The following is an 18,534-nucleotide window of genomic DNA, read 5'->3' on the forward strand; positions in this document are numbered from 1 at the left end:
GTTAAAGGAGCCGGTGATTCGGGGGCTCTGGCTCACACAGGCCGGTGGGAGGGAGGGGCACACAGCGCGGGGCGAGCCTGCGGCGGCAGAGGCCAGCATGACGTTGCACCAGTGTGAGACGCGCCGTGCGTTCTCCCAGGGGACTTGTCCCTGGATCCCGGGACCCTGGCAGTGGCGGGCTGCACAGGCTCCCCGGAAGCGGGGTGTGGATAGTGACCTGTGCTCGCACGCAGGCTTCTTGGTGGCGGCAGCGGCCGCCTTAGCGTCTCATGCACGTCTCTGGGGTCGCGCCCGTCTCTGGAGCTCCTTTAAGCAGCGCTCTTAATCCCCTCTTCTTGCGCACCAGGAAACAAAGAGGGAAGAAAAAGTCTCTTGCCTCTTCGGCAGCTCCAGACTTTTCCCTGGACTCCCTCCCAGCTAGCCATGGTGCACTAGCCCCCTGCAGGCTGTGTTCACACCGCCAACCCCAGTCCTCTCCCGGCGCTCTGACCGAAGCCTGAGCCTCGGCTCCCAGCCCCGCCCGCCCCGGCGGGTGAGCAGACAAGCCTCTCGGGCTGGTGAGTGCCGGTCGGCACCGATCCTCTGTGCGGGAATCTCTCCGCTTTGCCCTCCGCACCCCTGTTGCTGTGCTCTCCTCCGCGGCTCCGAAGCTCCCCCCCTCCGCCACCCGCAGTCTCCGCCCGTCAAGGGGCTTCCTAGTGTGTGGAAACCTTTCCTCCTTCACAGCTCCCTCCCACTGGTGCAGGTCCCGTCCCTATCCTTTTGTCTCTGTTTATTCTTTTCTCTTTTGCCCTACCCAGGTACATGGGGAGTTTCTTGCCTTTTGGGAGGTCTGAGGTCTTCTGCCAGCGTTCAGTAGGTGTTCTGTAGGAGCTGTTCCACGTGTAGATGTATTTCTGGTGTATCTGTGGGGAGGAAGGTGATCTCCGCATCTTACTCTTCCGCCATCTTCCCCTCGTCCTCCTCTTTTCTAATGTAAGCATTTAGTGTTTATAAATTTTCCTCTCATCACTGCTTTAGCTGTGTCCCGCAAATTTTGATAAAATGTGTTTTCATTTTAATTTTCATTCAGTTCAATATTTATTTATTTAACATTTAATTTATTTATTCGGCTGCGTCAAGTCTTAGTTGCGGCACGCGGGATCTTTTAGTTGCAGCACATGGGATCTAGTTCCCAGACCAGGGATGGAACCTGGGTCCCCTGCATTGGGAGTGCAGAGTCTTAGCCACTGGACCAGCAGGGAAGCCCCTCAATATTTTTTTAAAATTTCACTTGAGACTTCCTCTTTGGCACATGGATTACTTGGAAGTGTTCTGTTTCATTTCCAAGTTTTTAGAGATTTTCCTGTTATCTTTCATGTACTGATTTCTAGTTTGATTACACTGTAGTCAGAAAACAACTACATGATTTCAAATCTTTTTAATTACTTGAGGTTTGTTTTATGGCCCAGGATATGCTCTATCTTGGTATATGTTCCATGGGCACTTGAAAAGAATGTGTATTCTTCTTTTGTTAGGTGGAGTGCTTTATAAATGTTGATTTAGATCCTATTGGTTGATGGCAGTGTTGCGTTCTTCTATATCTTTTCCAATTTTCTGTCCAGCTATTAATTGTTGAGAGAGGAATGTTGAAGTCTCCAACTATAATTGTGGATTTGTCTATTTCTCCTTTCAGTTCTATCAGTTTTTGTTTTTTGTGTTTTTTTTGTTTTTTTTTGCGGTACGCGGGCCTCTCACTGCTGCAGCCTCTCCCGTTGCAGAGCACAGGCTCCGGACGCGCAGGCTCAGCGGCCATGGCTCACGGGCACAGCCGCTCTGCGGCTTGTGGGATCTTCCCGGACCGGGACACAAACCCGTGTCCCCTGCATCGACAGGCAGACTCTCAACTACTGCGCCACCAGGGAAGCCCAGTTCTGTCAGTTTTTGATTCACATATTTAGCTGTTCTGTGGTTTGGTGCATACACATTTAGGAATGCTATGTCTTCTTGGTGTATTTACTCTTTTATCATTATGTAGTATCATTCTCTGTTCCTGGTAATTTTCTTTTTTCTGTAGTCTACTTTATCTTCTATTGATGTAGCCACTCCTGCTTTATTTTGACTAATGTTTGAATTATATAGCTCTCCCATATTTCTACTTTCAATCAACCCATATCACATTTGAAGTGTATTTTTTATAGACAGAATATAACTGAGTCATTTTTAAAATCCATCCTGCCACTCTGTCTTATAATTGGTATATTTAGGCCATTTAAATGTAATTATTTATATGTAAAATCTTACATCTGCCTTTTTATTTTTTGTTTTCTGTTTATTCTCTGCTTTTCATTTCTTTTTCTGCCTTCCTCTGGGTTTCCAGAATATTTTTTAGAATTGTGTTTTATGTGTAGTGTTTTTGAGTATATCTCCTTGTATAGCTTTCTCATTGGTTCTTCTAGGTAATACTTATACTAATGTATATGAACACATACATATTATTCCTGTCTACCAGTGTCACCATTTTACCAGTTTTAGTGAAGTCTAGAAACTTTATCTCCTTTTGTAACACTTTACCCTCCCCAATTTATAATATAATTGTCTTAAATATTTCCTTTACATACATTTACACCCATATAAGATCTCCATGGCTCTTGGTATGATGAATAATTTTCTGTTGAAACCTATGTTATGAGACTTGGGATTTAATTCCTAACCAGCTTCTAGGTTATGCTGATGCTGCTGGTCTACAGACCACACTTTGAGGAACAAGTTTCTCTGCCTCTCTTCTCAGTGAATTTTCAAATCAAAAAAAATTAAATAATTGGTTTTCTGTGCAAAAGAAATATTGACATCTGATCTCAGTCCATAGATGACTGTCCTTCTAGTTGGCTGAGACATGAAAGAAAACACAGGTGCTCTGAAATGCAGCATTCTCACCACCAGAAAAACTTGCCTCGTGTATTTCTCAATATTATGTTTTAATTCTGTAGCTAAGCACCAAGACCTTTCCTAAACCGTATTCCCTGAGATGCCAGCCTCCTGCAAGGTGTTAACAGGGCTTCTTGAGGAAAAGGGATTCTAAGGTCAATTGAATTCGGAAAGCCTATAGCCTGCACATTTGGAAGTTGACAAAGCCCATTAATTTCCTACAGACTACAAGAGTACTGAAGTGAGGAAGCTTACTTAATTTTGTTTAACCCAAGCATATTTGACCCCCGAATCTCATAACACCTATTAGCCTCTCAAAGTCCAGCAGAGTTCACGCAACCCAGGTAGGAAGAAGTGCTGTGCACAGGGGACTTTGGTATTTTTTCCTCTAATAATACATTATAGAAAGTATATTATTATACATTATTATGCTAGTGTTCAAATCAGGTATGCCTTCTCAGGAAAACACTTAAATCTTTAACCTTGAATATGCAATCTCTTACCTTAGTTTGGACTCACCCAGAAGCAGACCCCAAGACAAGAATTTGAGCACGAATTTGGGGAGCAGGGGGAAGGTGATCTCAGGAAACATCAGTAGGAGAGTGAGAAAGTGACTTGGGGAAGAGAAGGGAGACAAAAAGTGTGAGTTGGTGAGCGGGTTACAGTTATGGGCAACTGAGCCTCCATCCCGCTGGGGAACTCTGGGAAGACAGCGCAGGACACACTTTGGGGGTGTCTAGCTACCTCCATACAATGAAGAAAAGAAGCCAGAGTATTTATCCTCAACTCCATCTCTGGCTGAGGGCTGCTCGCAGGGGTGTTAACGCTCTGGCATTTCCTGCCTGCCCTGCCGTGCCCTGCCCAAGGCTGAGAGAACGTGCACAGGCTGAGTCACAGGTGCTCGCTGGAGGGAGCCTGAGTCTCATACTGGAAAAGTGAGCGCCAAGGGGCTGTGAATAGGGCACTGACAGCATCCGCCACATCCCTGGATTGTAAGCATGTTTTTCCAAAAAAATGCCATTTGCAGCAACATGGATGCAACTAGAGATTATCATACTAAGTGAAGTCAGTCTGAAAGAGAAAGACAAACACCATATGATATCACTTACATGTGGAATCTAAACTGTGACACAAATGAACCTACCTATAAAACAGAAATAGACTCACAGACATAGAGAACAAACCTATGGTTGCCAAGGGGGAGGAGGCGTGAGGGAGGGATGGACTGGGAGTCTGGGGTTAGTAGACGTAAGCTCTTACATATAGAAAGGATAAACAACAAGATCCTACTGTATGGCACAGGGAACTATATTCAATATCTTATGATAAACCATGATGGAAAAGAATATTTTAAAAAGAATGTGTGTGTGTGTGTGTGTGTGTGTGTATATACACATATATATATAAAACTGAATCACTTTGCTGTATAGCAGAAATTAACACAACATTGTAAATCAATTATACTTCAATTAAAAATATTGATTGAAATAAATAAATGTGCTTTTCCTAGTCTCTTCTTGGCTCTCGTGTAGGTAAATGTAAAACCCTATTAGTGGGACTTCCCTGGTAGTGCAGTGGTTAAGAATCCACCTGCCAATGCAAGGGACACGGGTTTGATCCCTGGTCCAGGAAGATCCCACATGCCGCAGAGCAACTAAGCCCATGAGCCACAACTACTGAGCCGGCGTGCCACAACTACTGAAGCCCCCGAGCCTAGAGCCTGTGCTCTGCAACAAAAGAAGGCACCGCAATGAGAAGCCCGCGCACCACAACGAAGAGCAGCCCCCGCTCGCCGCAACTAGAGAAAGCCCACGTGCAGCAACGAAGACCCAACGCAGCCAAAAATAAATAAATAAATTTATTTATTTAAAAAACCCTATTAGTAAAATATTTTTGAGGATGCTGAAATGAACTATTTATTTATTTATTTACTATGTATATTCTTATATTTTTTTTTTCTCTTTTTGTTTTTTAAGAAGCCGTCTGGGAATGACCAGGTTGGCTGCAGTAAGATGAGGGAAGTCTGGGAAGGACTGACATCTCAAACTACCCCCTCCGTCCCTGGAATGGCACAGAGGCCAGTGGGGACAGTCTCAGCTGCAGGGACATGGGCCACGACCCAGCTTCTAGGAGGAGAACAGTCCAATATAGCAGAAAGCCCATGGCCTCTGACAGCCATGGCAAAGCACAGCTGACTGTGATCTTGGCAGCATTAGGAAGGACACGCCTGGGTGAACAAAATGTCCCTAAAGGTGCTCAGAGCAAGTGATGGGAATCAGGCATAGGTGAGGCTTAGAGAGCCAAGAGGACAGACGGGCAGCGGCTGACAGTCATCAGCTACGTCCACTGGGGCCGGTCCCTGGGAAGTGATTTGGGCACTACTCTGGATTCTGTGATTAGCCAATCAAGGCTACAGCAAGGCCCCCAGCCTGAAAGGCTTTTAGGAACCAGACGGGTGTCCAAGGCACGGCCTTAAATACAGAGCACAAATCCAAGACCAGGAGAGAGGAGAACTGTGGCTTCCAGTTAGGGAGACAAAAAGATCCAGATGACATTAACAGCAAGGCTGCCCTGTTTCTGGGTCCCAGCACATGGGGCCAGGGCTCCTGAGATAGCCCAGGCTAAGGCCAGAATTTGTCCTCAAGCTTTGGGAAGGCTGCACCAACAGATGGTCATCAAACAGCCCTAGCAGTAGGGGAGGAAGTTCGCTGAGACCAGGCAAGACTTGGCCCCCTACTGTGACATTTGTAGCCAGGTGGTCAGCGGTTCTTGGCAAGGAGCCCAGCCATCCTTCCCAATACCTTCCTCAGGGCCTCGCATATCCCCTCCTCTCCCTGCCCCACCGCCACCCTAAGCTTTTGGAGCACTTAAAAAACTGGGCATCATGATCCTGCCCAGTGGCCTTGAAAAACAGCTGACTTCTGGGATGGAAAATCATAGGAGCTAATCATTCCTGTGACGACATCCAGAGCTTCCTTCCTCTGTAATTCACAGAGATAGAATTGGCAGGTAATTTGAAAGGCCTGCATTTTTGAATATTTAAAACCCATCTCTCCCCGAATTTTCTGCTTGCCTAGTGTTAATGGCCCCTTGTCCCCCTCGCCCTTCCGGTGCCACTGTCTGTACTTGTCTATTTCGGTTGGTTTCCTGTTAAATGTGCTTCCTTTCCTCTTTCTATTCTTGCTCCTTATTCATCTTTTCCCTTCGACTCATTTACTTGCAATTTTTTTTTTTTAACCCCGAGTTTGACCCCGGCCGGCTGTCCCCATGCCATGCCCCCAACACCACCCCCAATAAGATGTGGATCTTTTCATTTATATGGACCACGTCACCAGCCATTTATTCCTCGTAGTACTTTTCTTACCCGGTTCCCTTTTCGTTTTGTTTTTAATCCTTCATTACCCAGCTTTCCCTGGCCAATGTTCAAGACAAAATTGCTTATTTGTCTAAGCTTTCTCTCTCTTTCGGTTCTTCTTTCTTTGCTCCCTTTTGCCCCTGGTTTTTCCCGAACATCTGCCAGAGGATCTATTTTATATCTTTGTTTATACCAATAACAAATACTTCACTTACTATGTTGAATAGATGGTGCTTTTCAGCTCATGGAGAACTTGTTTCTCCTTTGAAAACATTGTATTCAAAGAACCAGATAAACCTCTCTGCTACTTTTCTTGAACTATTTCTGCATTCTCCTCGCAGAATTCCAAATATGTGGCATCACGCGTATTTGGAGCCAGACTTCTGACAAGATGCCCTCCGTCACCCACAGCTTCTTCATGAGTTTTTCCATCAAATGTGACTTCGGTTGTTAAGATGTCCCAGGTGATTAGACTTGCCGGCAGCCTCCTAAATACTCAGCTGAGGAAACCTGATATTGTTGGGAGAGGCTGTTCGGGGGAGATTACTTTGCAACGGTAAAAGTCAGAGGCCTGATGTCTGCAGAATTTTGTTCACTTCTCAGAAGTCCTTTGACTGTGAGATGTGAGGAAGTCCCTCTAAACAATGCTTTGTACTTCTTGTATATTTCACCACAGCAGATCTAGCAAACTACTTTTCTTTGTCCCAGTCAGTCGCTCTGAGGCAGAGAACTGTTCAGGGTGGTAAGGCTAGCCAGGGGGTAGCCTGTGGGGTATACCGTTCCAGGCATATTTCCTTAGCTTTCCAGTATTTCGTACATCTGAGAGTTCATATTTTTTTTCTTGAGACTATCTATTCCTTATGGTTCAAGTTAACAAGGGCCAATGGAGTGAAATGATGATGGAGAGGCAGTATAACACGGTGGTTGAGAATATAGATTTGCACGGACATAGAGAACAGACATGTGGTTGCCCAGGGGTTGGGGGTTCGCGGAAGGATGGAGTGGGAGGTTAGCAGATGCAAACTATTATATATAGAATGGATAAACAACAAGGTCCTACTGTATAGCACAGAGAACTATTTCAATATCCTATGATAAACCATAATGGAAAATAATATTTTTTAAAAAGATGTAAATATATGTATAACCGTATAACTTTGCTGTACAGCAGAAATTAACACAACATTGTAAATCAACTATACTTCAATAAAAAATTTTTTAAAAAAGAATGTAGATTTGGAAGGCAGGTGCCCTGGTTTCGACACCTGGCTCTGCCATGTTTAGCATTTTTTTTTTTTGCGGTACGCGGGCCTCTCACTGTTGTGGCCTCTCCCGTTGTGCATCACAGGCTCTGGACGCGCAGGCTCAGCGGCCGTGGCTCACGGGCCCAGCTGCTCCGCGGCACGTGGGATCTTCCTGGACCGGGGCACGAACCCGTGTCCCCTGCATCGGCAGGTGGACTCTTAACCACTGTGCCACCAGGGAAGCCCTGCCACATTTAGCTTTGTGGCAAGTTACTTAACTTCTCTGTGCCTCAGTTTTCTCATCTACAAGTTGAGAATCATGTTATGAGAATTAAGCAAGGTAATATTGTAAAGGGCCTGCTTGGAACAGTGCCTGACACATAGTGAGTATGTTAAAATACTTGGTAAATAAAAACATTGATCCAATTCTGATGGTCTTAATGTTATACAGTCTTTCTTGAAAAATAATTGGATAAGATATATCAAAAGACTGGAAAGACAGCCTTCTTCTAGCAATGTGGAAAATAAAATGTAAACATAGCAAAAATAAAATTCTTTAGGGAGTGCCAGACAGACCATCAAAATGACCCTGCTGGCAAGATATCATACTGTGAAACAATAACTCACTGATGGTTGTGCTGTTTATAACTGAGAGGATGGAAGGACAAAAGGGAGGGAGGGAGGGAGGGAGAGTGGAAGGGAAAGAAGAGAGAAAAGAAAGTCCTCTGAGGTTTGGATTTCTTTTTTACAAATGTAGATCCAAGAGAGTTCCTGTAGAAATTTGGGAAGTGTGACAGATTGTATGTGGCCAATATGGCTGCATCAATTGATGTATCCCATCCCACATGCTCTTTTTTCAATGTGACTTTGACACCCCTCCCACCAAGAAGTGGGGTCTCTGTTCCCTCCTCTGGAATCTAGGTGATGGTTCATGACCGACCCAACCAATGGAATATGGTGGAAATGATGCTAATGTGACTTCCAAGCCTAGGTCATAAAAAGGATACAGCTTTGGCTCTGCACTCTCTCTCTTTCTGGATACTCGCTCTCGGAATCCAGCCACCATGCTACGTGAGCCATCTGAGGAGGCGAAGTGTAGGTATTTTGGCTGACAGCCATCATCAGCCACTAGATATGTGAGTGAGTAAGTGAGCCTTCGGATGTTTCCAGCTCCCAGTCGTGGAGTCTTCCCAGCTGAGGCCTACACATTGTGAAGCAGAGACAAACTGTCTCTGCTGTCCCCTGTCTGAATCCCTGACCCACAAAAACCATAAGAGATGATAAATAATTATTGTTGCTTTAAGCCACCACGTTTTAGAATAATTTGTTACGTAGTAATAGATAAAATAATACAGGAACTATAAGAAGGTAAAGAGTATGGTTTCTAAGAAGGACCATGGTGAACTCCTACACTGTTGGTGGGAATGTAAATTGGTACAACCACTATGGAGAACAGTATGGAGGTTCCTTAAAAAACTAAAAATAGAACTACCATATGACACAGCAATGCCACTACTGGGCACATACCCTGAGAAAACCATAATTCAAAAAGAGACGTGGACCACAATGTTCATTGCAGCACTATTTACAATAGCCAGGACATAGAAGCAACCTAAGTGTCCATTGACAGAGGAATGGATAAAGAAGAGGTGGTACATACATACAATGGAATATTACTCAGCCATAAAAAGGAATGAAATAATGCCATTTGCAGCAACATGGATGGACTTAGAGATGATCATACTAGGTGAAGTGAGTTAGAGAAAGACAAATATCATATATCACTTATATGTGGAATCTAATTTTAAAAATGATACAAATGAACTTACTTACAAAACAGAAACAGTCTTACAGGTATCAAAAACAAACTTATGGTCACCAAAGGGGAAACGTGGGGGTGGGGGGTGATAAATCAGGAGGTTGGGATTAACATACACGCACTACTATATATAAAATAGATAACCAACAAGGACCTACTGTATAGCACAGGGAACTATACTCAGTGCTCTGTAATAACCTATATGGGAAAAGAATCTGAAAAAGAATGAGTATATGTACATGTATAACTGAATCACTTTGCTGTACACCTGAAACTAACACAACATTGTAAATCAACTATACGCCAATAAAATTAAAATTAAAGAAAAGAAACTTAAAAAAAAAGAATTTTCCCATGGCAAATTCTGTTTATTTAAGCCTTTGGCATCCATGCCATTTTATGTTGAAATCCTCCCCCCAACAAGCAAACTCGTCATTCTAAAATATTGTCAAATGAACTATGCTTGATCCAAGTCAAATTAAGAATCTCTGAAAAGGCGCCATACTTGGGAGCCTTGAAAGCCCCTCATAGAGATCCAGGGCTGCCTGACCAGGCTGCCATCCAAGGACCCAGTGAAGGAAGGGCTAAAGATTTTCAACCTGAGAGTAATTATGAAGTGGCCTGATGTATGGAGCCCATGAAAAGCACAACCAACAGCATTTTGAACTTATTTCCTACTGTGTTGGCTACAAGTATATACAATAAATGTAAGAAAATATAATTTAAAGTAACTAAAAGAAAACACTACTCAATCCTCTATTATTTCCTAATTAAATATACAAGTAATCCATATTTCATTTTAGATAAATTAAAAAGTAAAAAGTTTTAAAAAGAGAAAAATTAACAAAATCCCACCACCCAGAGATAACCACTCATAATATCTTGGTGTATTCTTTAAAGAAATTATACATATTAATGATATATATAATAAATTACAATATACAATAAAGAAATATTGTATTCACCTGGATATATAGACAGGTGACCATATGAAACATTCAATTCTGTATCCTACTTTTCTCATTTAACAACATATCTATACATCTTTCCATGTCAATAAATAAATATAGCTGTACTTTACTATTTTAATTGTCATATAGCAACCCATTGCTTTAATATACCATAATTTAGTCAATTTCCTATTATTTGGAATTTTGTCATTTCTAGTTGCTTTGCTTTTTAATAAAAATTGTACATATTAAGATCTACAACATGGTGTTTGATACACATATAGTGAAATGATTACCACAGCCAAACGAATTAACATATCCATCTCCTCACATAATTTCCATTTGTGTGTGCATGTTATGTGCGTGTGTTATATGTGGTGTGTGTGGAGAAAGCACCTGATACCTACTCTCTTAGCAAATTTCCACTATACAATACAGTATCATTAACTACAGTCCCCACTGCTGTACAGTAGATCTCTAGAACTTATTCATCCTACGTAACTGCTACTTGGTACCCTTTGACCAACATCTCCCCATTTCCCTCAACTTTCTGCCCCTGGTAACCACCATTGTATTATCTCCTTCTATGAATTCAACTTTTTTTAGATTCCACATATAAGTGAGATCATGTAGTATTTTTTGTTCTGTTTCTGGCTTATTTCACTTAGCATTATGTTTTCCAGGTTCACCCTTGTTTTCAAAATGGCAGGATCTCCTTTTTGAAGGCTGAATGATAATCCATTGTATATATATATCAATATATATACTACATCTTCTTTATCCATTCATCAATCGGTGGACACTTATGTTGTTTCCATATCTTGGCTATTGTGAATAATGCTGCAATGAACATGAGAGTGCAGATATCTCTATAAGATACTGATTTCATTGCCTTTGGCTATATACCCAGTAATGGGATTACTGGATTGTATGGTAGTTCTCTTTTTAATTTTTTGAGGAACCTGCATACTGTTTTTATGGTGGCTGTACCAGTTTACATTCCCACCAACAGTGTGCAAGTAAGTGTTCTTTTTTCTCCACATCCTCGCCAACACTTGTTACCTCTTTTTTTTTTTTGCGGTACACGGGCCTCCCACTGCCGTGGCCTCTCCCGTTGTGGAGCACAGGCTCCGGACGCGCAGGCTCAGCAGCCACGGCTCACGGCACGCTGGACCCTCCTGGACCGGGGCACGAACCCATGTCCCCTGCATCGGCAGGCGGACTCCCAATCACTGCGCCAGCAGGGAAGCCCTCTCTTATCTTTTTGATAATAGCCAACCTAACAGGTGTGAGGTGATATAGCTCATTATGGTTTTGATTTGCATTTCCCTGGTGATTAATGATGGTAAGCACCTTTTCATGTACTTGTTGGCCATTTGTATGTCTTCTTTGGGAAAATGTCTATTCAGGTCCTTTGCTCATTTTTTAATCAGATTGGTTTTTTGCGGTTGAATTGTATGAGTTCCTTTTTTTTTTTTTTGTATATTAACTCATTATCAGATATATGGTTGGTGAGTATTCTCTTCCAATCTGTAGGTTGCCTTTCCATTTGGTTGGTTATTTCCTTTGCTGTGAGGAAGATTTTTAGTTTGATGTAGTCCCACTTGTTTACTTTTGCTTTTGTTGCCTGAACTTTTAACGTCATATCCAAAAAATCACTGCCAAAGCCAATATCAAGGAGCTTTCTCCCTACGTTTTCTTCTAGAAGTTTTACAGTTTCAAGTCTTATGTTTAAGTTTTTAATCCATTTTGAGTTGATTATTGCATATGTTGTAAGATAGGGGTCCAATTTCATTGTTTTGCATGTAGATATTCAGTTTTCCCAACACCATTTATTGAAGAGACTATCCTTTCTCATTGTATATTCTTGGCACCCTTGTCAAAAATTAGTTGTCCATATATGCTTGGGTTCATTTCTGGGCTCTTGATTCTGTTCCATTGGTCTATGTGTCTGTTTTTATGCCAATACCATACTGTTTCTACTTGCTTTCTATTACACAGCCTGGAAGTGACCATACTTCTACACACACATATCTGATTAGTTCTTTAAGATAAATTCCTAGAAGTAGAATTGTAGGATCAAAGAGTCAGAATCTTATAGTCTTTGGTGAAACAGTGCTATATTGCCCTCTAGAAAGATTATAATAATTTACACATACACCAGCAGTACATGAGAGTTATATACTTGCTAGCAATCAGATTATTTTTAACTTGGCTAAACTTAGAAGCAAAAAATTGTGGATCATTGTTGTTTTAATTTGTACCTTTTAAAGTTGAACATGTTTTTCTTTTGTTTTGGTTTGGGTTTTGGCCATTCGTAGTTATTCAGGAATTGCCTGCTCCTGTTCTTTACCTTTTTTATTAATGTATATACACTTTCTAATTGATTTGTTTGAATTATTTATGTGGTAAATATATTAACCCATTGCCTATCAGAGATACTGTAATTACTTAAGTTTCATTTGTCTTTTAATATTATTAATGCTGGTGGCAGTGGTTTGTTTTTTTTTTTTTAATTTCTCCAAATTTTCTAAATAGAAAATACCTTCGTGCCTCGTGACAATTTTTTTAAATTGTCTGATATTAGCATACACCATATACGCAAAAAGTCCTGGGGGGAAGGTTGCTCTTTGTACTTTTCTGTACTTCTCAGGTTTACTAAAATGAGTAACTAACTTTTATAATCTTAAAAAGTACTCTAAAGAATTTTTTTTTAAGTGCAGAGACAGTTTGTGGCCTATGGGAGTGGAAAGCCAAAAGCAAGAAGGAGGATGGCAGGGGGAAGAGAGATGAAGGATGAAATTGGAAATGAAAATGGGAACCAGACAAGCAAGAACTTTGGATTCCATATCTGGGTTGCAGTTGGTAGTTGAAAGCTTTTCGACAGGAAAGTGCTCTAATAAGATCTGTATTTTAGAAGGAGAGCTCTGGCTACAGTGGGAAACAATTAGATTTTGGAATTAAGAAGCCATTGGTGATGGTATCAGTTGTTTATTGCTACAATAATGCTGTTTAACAAGGAACCACAGAACCTCAGTGATATACAACAGTGTTCATTGCTCACATGTCTGGGGTCAGCCAGAGGCCAGCTAGGCAACCCTGCAGGTCTTGGCAAGGCTCATCCACACGTCTGTGAGTAATTGCCTGTTGGCTGATCTAGACTGGCCTTGGCTTGTTCCGGACTGTCTTTTCATGGATGTTTGTATAGCTAAGAGGCTTGGAAGAGAGAGATGGTATCTCCCTCCACAGCAAAGGGCAAGCATGTTTACTTACCATCTATTATAAAAGATTCACGTTCCCTAACCTTAGAGTTATTCTCCTGTAACCGCCGTCCACTGTGTGTGCAGGCATCCATCTGAGCCCATCCACATCAGCCTCATCAGACTTGGGGAGCAAGTCTGCTTGCTGCACCATGAGTAATAAAATCCTTTACCTTTGACCCAGAAGTCACATGTCTCTTGCCAGCAACCAGGAAACTGTGACAAGTTAATGGGGTAGAATCTCAAGATCCTTCACAGTTTATTTTAAAAATAAAAGTGTTTATTCTTTTTCAGTTTTATTGAGATGTAATTGACATACAGTGCTATGTAAGTTTACAGTGTACAGCATAATGACTTGCATATACTGTGAAATGACTACCACAATAAGTTTAATTAACATCACCTTACATAATTACAAAAACAAATTTTCCTTTGTGATGAGAACATTTAAGATCTACTCTCTTAGCAACTTAGAAATATACCGTACAGCAGTGTTAACTATAGTCATCATGTTGTACATTACGTCCCTAGTACTTGTTTATCTTATAACTGGAAGTTTGTACCTTTTGACCACTTTCATCTAATTCTCCCTGCCCCCACCCATGTCTCTGGCAACCAAAATCTGATCTCTTTTTCTATGAGTTTGGGGTTTTTTTGTGGGGTTTGTTGTTGTCATTGTTGTTGTTGTTATTGTTTAGATTCTACATATAAGTGATATCATACATTATTTGTCTTTCTCTGACTTATTTCACTTAGCATAATGCCCTCAAGGTCCATCCATGTTGTCACAAATGGCAAGATTTCCTTCTTTATTATGGCTGAATAGTATCCCCTTGTGTATGTGTGTGTGTGTGTATATATATACACCACATTTGCTTTATTCATTTTAGAACCTTCACAATTCTTGACATCAGTAGCTTCTGCCTTGCAACCATTGGATCCATGAAGATCTTTCACAGTCATATTCCCAGTCCTGGGCACAGGGCTTTTATTTAATTGGCACTTCAGAAATACTTGTCAAATGAATGAATTATTTATTTTTATTTATCCTTTGTTTTTAATAAATAGTCTTGGAAATACCATTTTACTTGACATGGTCATCAATCTCCTGTCACTGCCCAGTACTTCTTAAGACAGTGGTTTCACAGCATTGGGGTATTTGGGTGTATTGTAATTTTTAAAGCATTTTGGGATGGTGCCTGATGCAGTGTTTCCTTATACCCAGCACAGTTATACAAGGGCTCTTATTTTTCTGAAATTCATTTCATTATGAGCTCTGATTTCTTTATGGAAATTCTTCCTATAGACTTTAGAAAAGAAACTCGTAATGCTTCCCTGTACACTTATAGGTTGGATTCCCAACTATTTGTCCAACTGAGTGGGCAAGCCCAGGAGGAAAATAGGGGGAAATAAAAATAGGGAATCAATTGACTCAAAAGGGGAGAAATGGATAAAGGTTAGGACAACTTGTCCATTCAACTGTATTGTGCAAGTTTTCTGCAGCTGTCTATTCAGCTGCTGAAGTCTGGGTTAAAGTTCAAAAGGGAAAGCTCTATGTGCACATATTTTCCAATTTAAAAAAATGTTCAAGTATTTGCAACTCAAACACTTTCATACGTTAAAAATCCAGTGATGAATTTTAATAAAGCATATATGCAGGATAGGAGAGATTCAGCTCAGATTTAAACATCATCAATATTTAAACTGCATTAATTTTAAAACCTCAACCTTGGCACACTTAGCCTGTCTCCTCCTGCTGACTCTGGTGACAATCTCCAGGCTAAACGTGAGTCATAACTTGTGACACTGCAGACAGCATCTGTGCAGTGGGGTGTTTCACTTCTCACTTTAGCTCATGTTTGCTTGGGCTGATTGGAAAGTAGGGACGTAAGAGGAAAGCAAATTTGAGAATAGGGTTCTCCTAATTTCATTCAAAAGGCTCTGTGTGAAAAAAAAAAAGGCTCTGGACTAAGAAATAAAGATTTTTTTTTTAATGGAACAGATGAGACAGTTTGAGCTTCAATAAGTAGAAGAATGCAATGGAAACTTAATGTCACAGAACTGTACACTTAACCATGGCTAAAATGGTAAATTTTATGTTATGTGTACTTGACCACAATTTTTTTAATGTAATGGATTAAAACCCATAAAGTATGTTTAAATATTTTAACTTATAGTGATATTTTAAAACTAGCCTCTTTGGAGGATATCAGGGAACAAATTCACCACCTGAAAACTAAAAATGAAATTTAAAAATCATCTGAAAAATAAAGGGAAAGAATCAAATGTATATCCTGCTTTTCCTATAGAAACTGTACCACTAGGTAACCAAATAGTACATCATGGAAGCTTTTCTTTGTAAAGTTATTCCAACCAACTAATAAATGCAAATAAAATGACAGAATTAGATTATCACTATTTTGCAACTCTCAATGAAGTAACTGATTCAGACAATGAGAATCAACAGGTGCTAATGTTGCAAAAAGAGACACAATCAGATGCTGTGTATCTCCTAATGAAAGACCTCAGCACTGCTTATAGTCTTGCAAAAGAAATCCAGTTTAAGTCTGGTCAAACCTCTGAATCCAGGTGACTATTTTCAAGAAAAGTTGGGGACAGGATACATGTTGAAATGCACCATGAATGTGTCATCAACAAAATTCAAATTGTGGGAAACTCTATAGGTCAAATTGTCCATGTTCTTCAATAGGTAACATATAAGGAAAAGAAAGCGATGAAGAAGGGACCTGTAGATTAAAAGAGGTTTAAAAGATGAATCAATAATTTTTTAATGAGCAAGTCTAAACTAGAGGGTCTAAGGATGCACACTTGCATAATGAAGCCATAAAGAAGTGTGAGGAAAGTATTACTATAAAAATCAGGATGGTGGGCATGGAGTGGCTGGCAAAGTACTACTTCTTCACCTGGATGGTAGTTATGAAGGTGTGACCTTATAATAACTCACTAATCTATACATTGGTTTTGTGTGCATTTCTGTGTTTTATCCTAAAATAAAAATATAACTAAGTGGTACCCAGACTACCATGTGGATGTGGACAGCTGGTCAGAAAGAAAGACGACAGGACAAGCGGTGAGGCCTCAGAGTTCGCCTAAGCACCAAGCGTTTGCCCAGCTACATGTGGGCAGGGGGATATTGACTTGTATCATGAATTGGGAGTTTTCAATTCCTGGCAGAAATGAAGAGGAAAGGGCTCAGAAGCTGTTTTACGCCAACGGTATTTTAGTTCCTGGAGCAATTTTGTTCTCTGGTCATCATAGCCCAGGCCAGTCAATTGCCCACAAAAACTTGGAATTACACCTTCAGAACTGTGTTGTTTAAAGGATGTGAGTGAGGAAGTACTAGTTTTAGACACCTCATTTCATTACAGAGCAATGATACAGCATCCGTATCAGCAATGCACTTAAAGCTGTCTCCAAGGCCGCAGCTAGCTCTTTTTCTACCAAGAAATGTGGAGAAAGTGAGGAGCTTATGACATAAACGATACCAAAAAGCCCACATGGAAGTCCCCAAGGGGAAGGTAATATAAAATGTCAGAGTAGGAAAAATAATGCCAAAGAATCTACCAAAGATTATATTTAAAAGTAGGATACCAATAAACACCTATTAGAATCCTAAAATCCACAAACATGTCAACACCAATTGCTGGCAAGGATGTGGAACAACAGAAATTCTAGCCACTTTGGAAGACTATTTGGGCAATTTCTTATAGAGCTAAACGTAGTCTTACCACACAATATAGCAATTGTGCTTCTAGGTATTTACCCAACTGATTTAAAAGTTATGTCCACATAAAAACCTGCATGCGGGGCTTCCCTGGTGGCGCAGTGGTTGAGAGTCTGCCTGCCGATGCAGGGGACGCGGGTTCGTGCCCCGGTCCGGGAAGATCCCGCATGCCGCGGAGCGGCTGGGCCCGTGAGCCATGGCCGCTGACCCTGCGTGTCCGGAGCCTGTGCTCCGCAACGGGAGAGGCCACAACAGTGAGAGGCCCGCGAACCGCAAAAAAAAAAAAAAAAAAAAACCTGCATGCGAATGTTAATAGCAGCTTTATTTATAATCACCAAAAAGTGGGGCAACCAAGAGGTCCTTCAGTGATAAAAAGGAATGTGCTATCAAATCACGCAAAAAATATGGATGAATCTTAAATGCATATAGCTAAGTTCAAGTACCCAGTCTGAAAAGGCTACATACTGTATGGTTCCATTTATATAACATTCTGAAGAAGGCAAAACTGTAGAGATAGTAAGTAGATCAGCAGTTGCCAGGGGTTTGAGGAAGGGGGAGGGTTGAACAAGTGAAGCACAGGGAATTTTTACGTCAGTGAAACTATTTTGTGTGATAGTATACTGACAGATACATGGTGCTATGCATTTGTCAAAACCCATAGAACTGTGCTTGCTTCGGCAGCACATATACTAAAATTGGAACGATACAGAGAAGATTATCATGGCCCCTGTGCAAGAATGACACGCAAATTTGTGAAGCATTCCATATATTTATCTGCATAATTTTCCATTACATAAATGCATCAAAATCTGTTTTGCTACTAATGGATATTTTTTTCAAAAATGTTTTGCTCTTACAAACAAGATTATGATGAATACCTCTGTAAAAACATTTCCCATCTGGGTAAATAAATCTTATGACAAATTCTCAAAAAAAAAAAAAAACCCATAGAACTTTACAGCTTACAGAGGGAGCTTATCTCAACAGATGCAGAGAAAGCTTTCGAAAAAATTCAGCACCAATTTATGATAAATACCCTGCAGAAAGGAGGCATAGAGGGAACTTTCCTCAACATAATAAAGGCCATATATGAAAAACCCACAGCCAACATCATCCTCAATGGTGAAAAACTGAAACCATTTCCACCAAGATCAGGAACAAGACAAGGTTGCCCACTCTCACCACTCTTGTTCAACATAGTTTTGGAAGTTGTAGCCACAGCAATCAGAGAAGAAAAGGAAATAAAAGGAATCC

At 40.9% G+C, this 18,534-nt stretch overlaps 1 non-coding gene across 1 annotated transcript; it reads left to right on the forward strand.

Annotated features, from left to right (window-relative positions):
* The first annotated feature begins 17,945 nt into the window (after positions 1-17,945).
* On the forward strand, positions 17,946-18,052 carry LOC114906690. The gene has a single exon (XR_003796506.1). It is a non-coding gene; the product is annotated as a U6 spliceosomal RNA (small nuclear RNA).
* The last annotated feature ends 482 nt before the right edge of the window (positions 18,053-18,534 follow it).

Source organism: Monodon monoceros, unplaced genomic scaffold, assembly GCF_005190385.1.
Source record: "Monodon monoceros isolate NGI ecotype Baffin Bay Population unplaced genomic scaffold, NGI_Narwhal_1 Super_Scaffold_22, whole genome shotgun sequence".
In the NCBI taxonomy this organism is placed as follows: Eukaryota; Metazoa; Chordata; class Mammalia; order Artiodactyla; family Monodontidae; genus Monodon; species Monodon monoceros.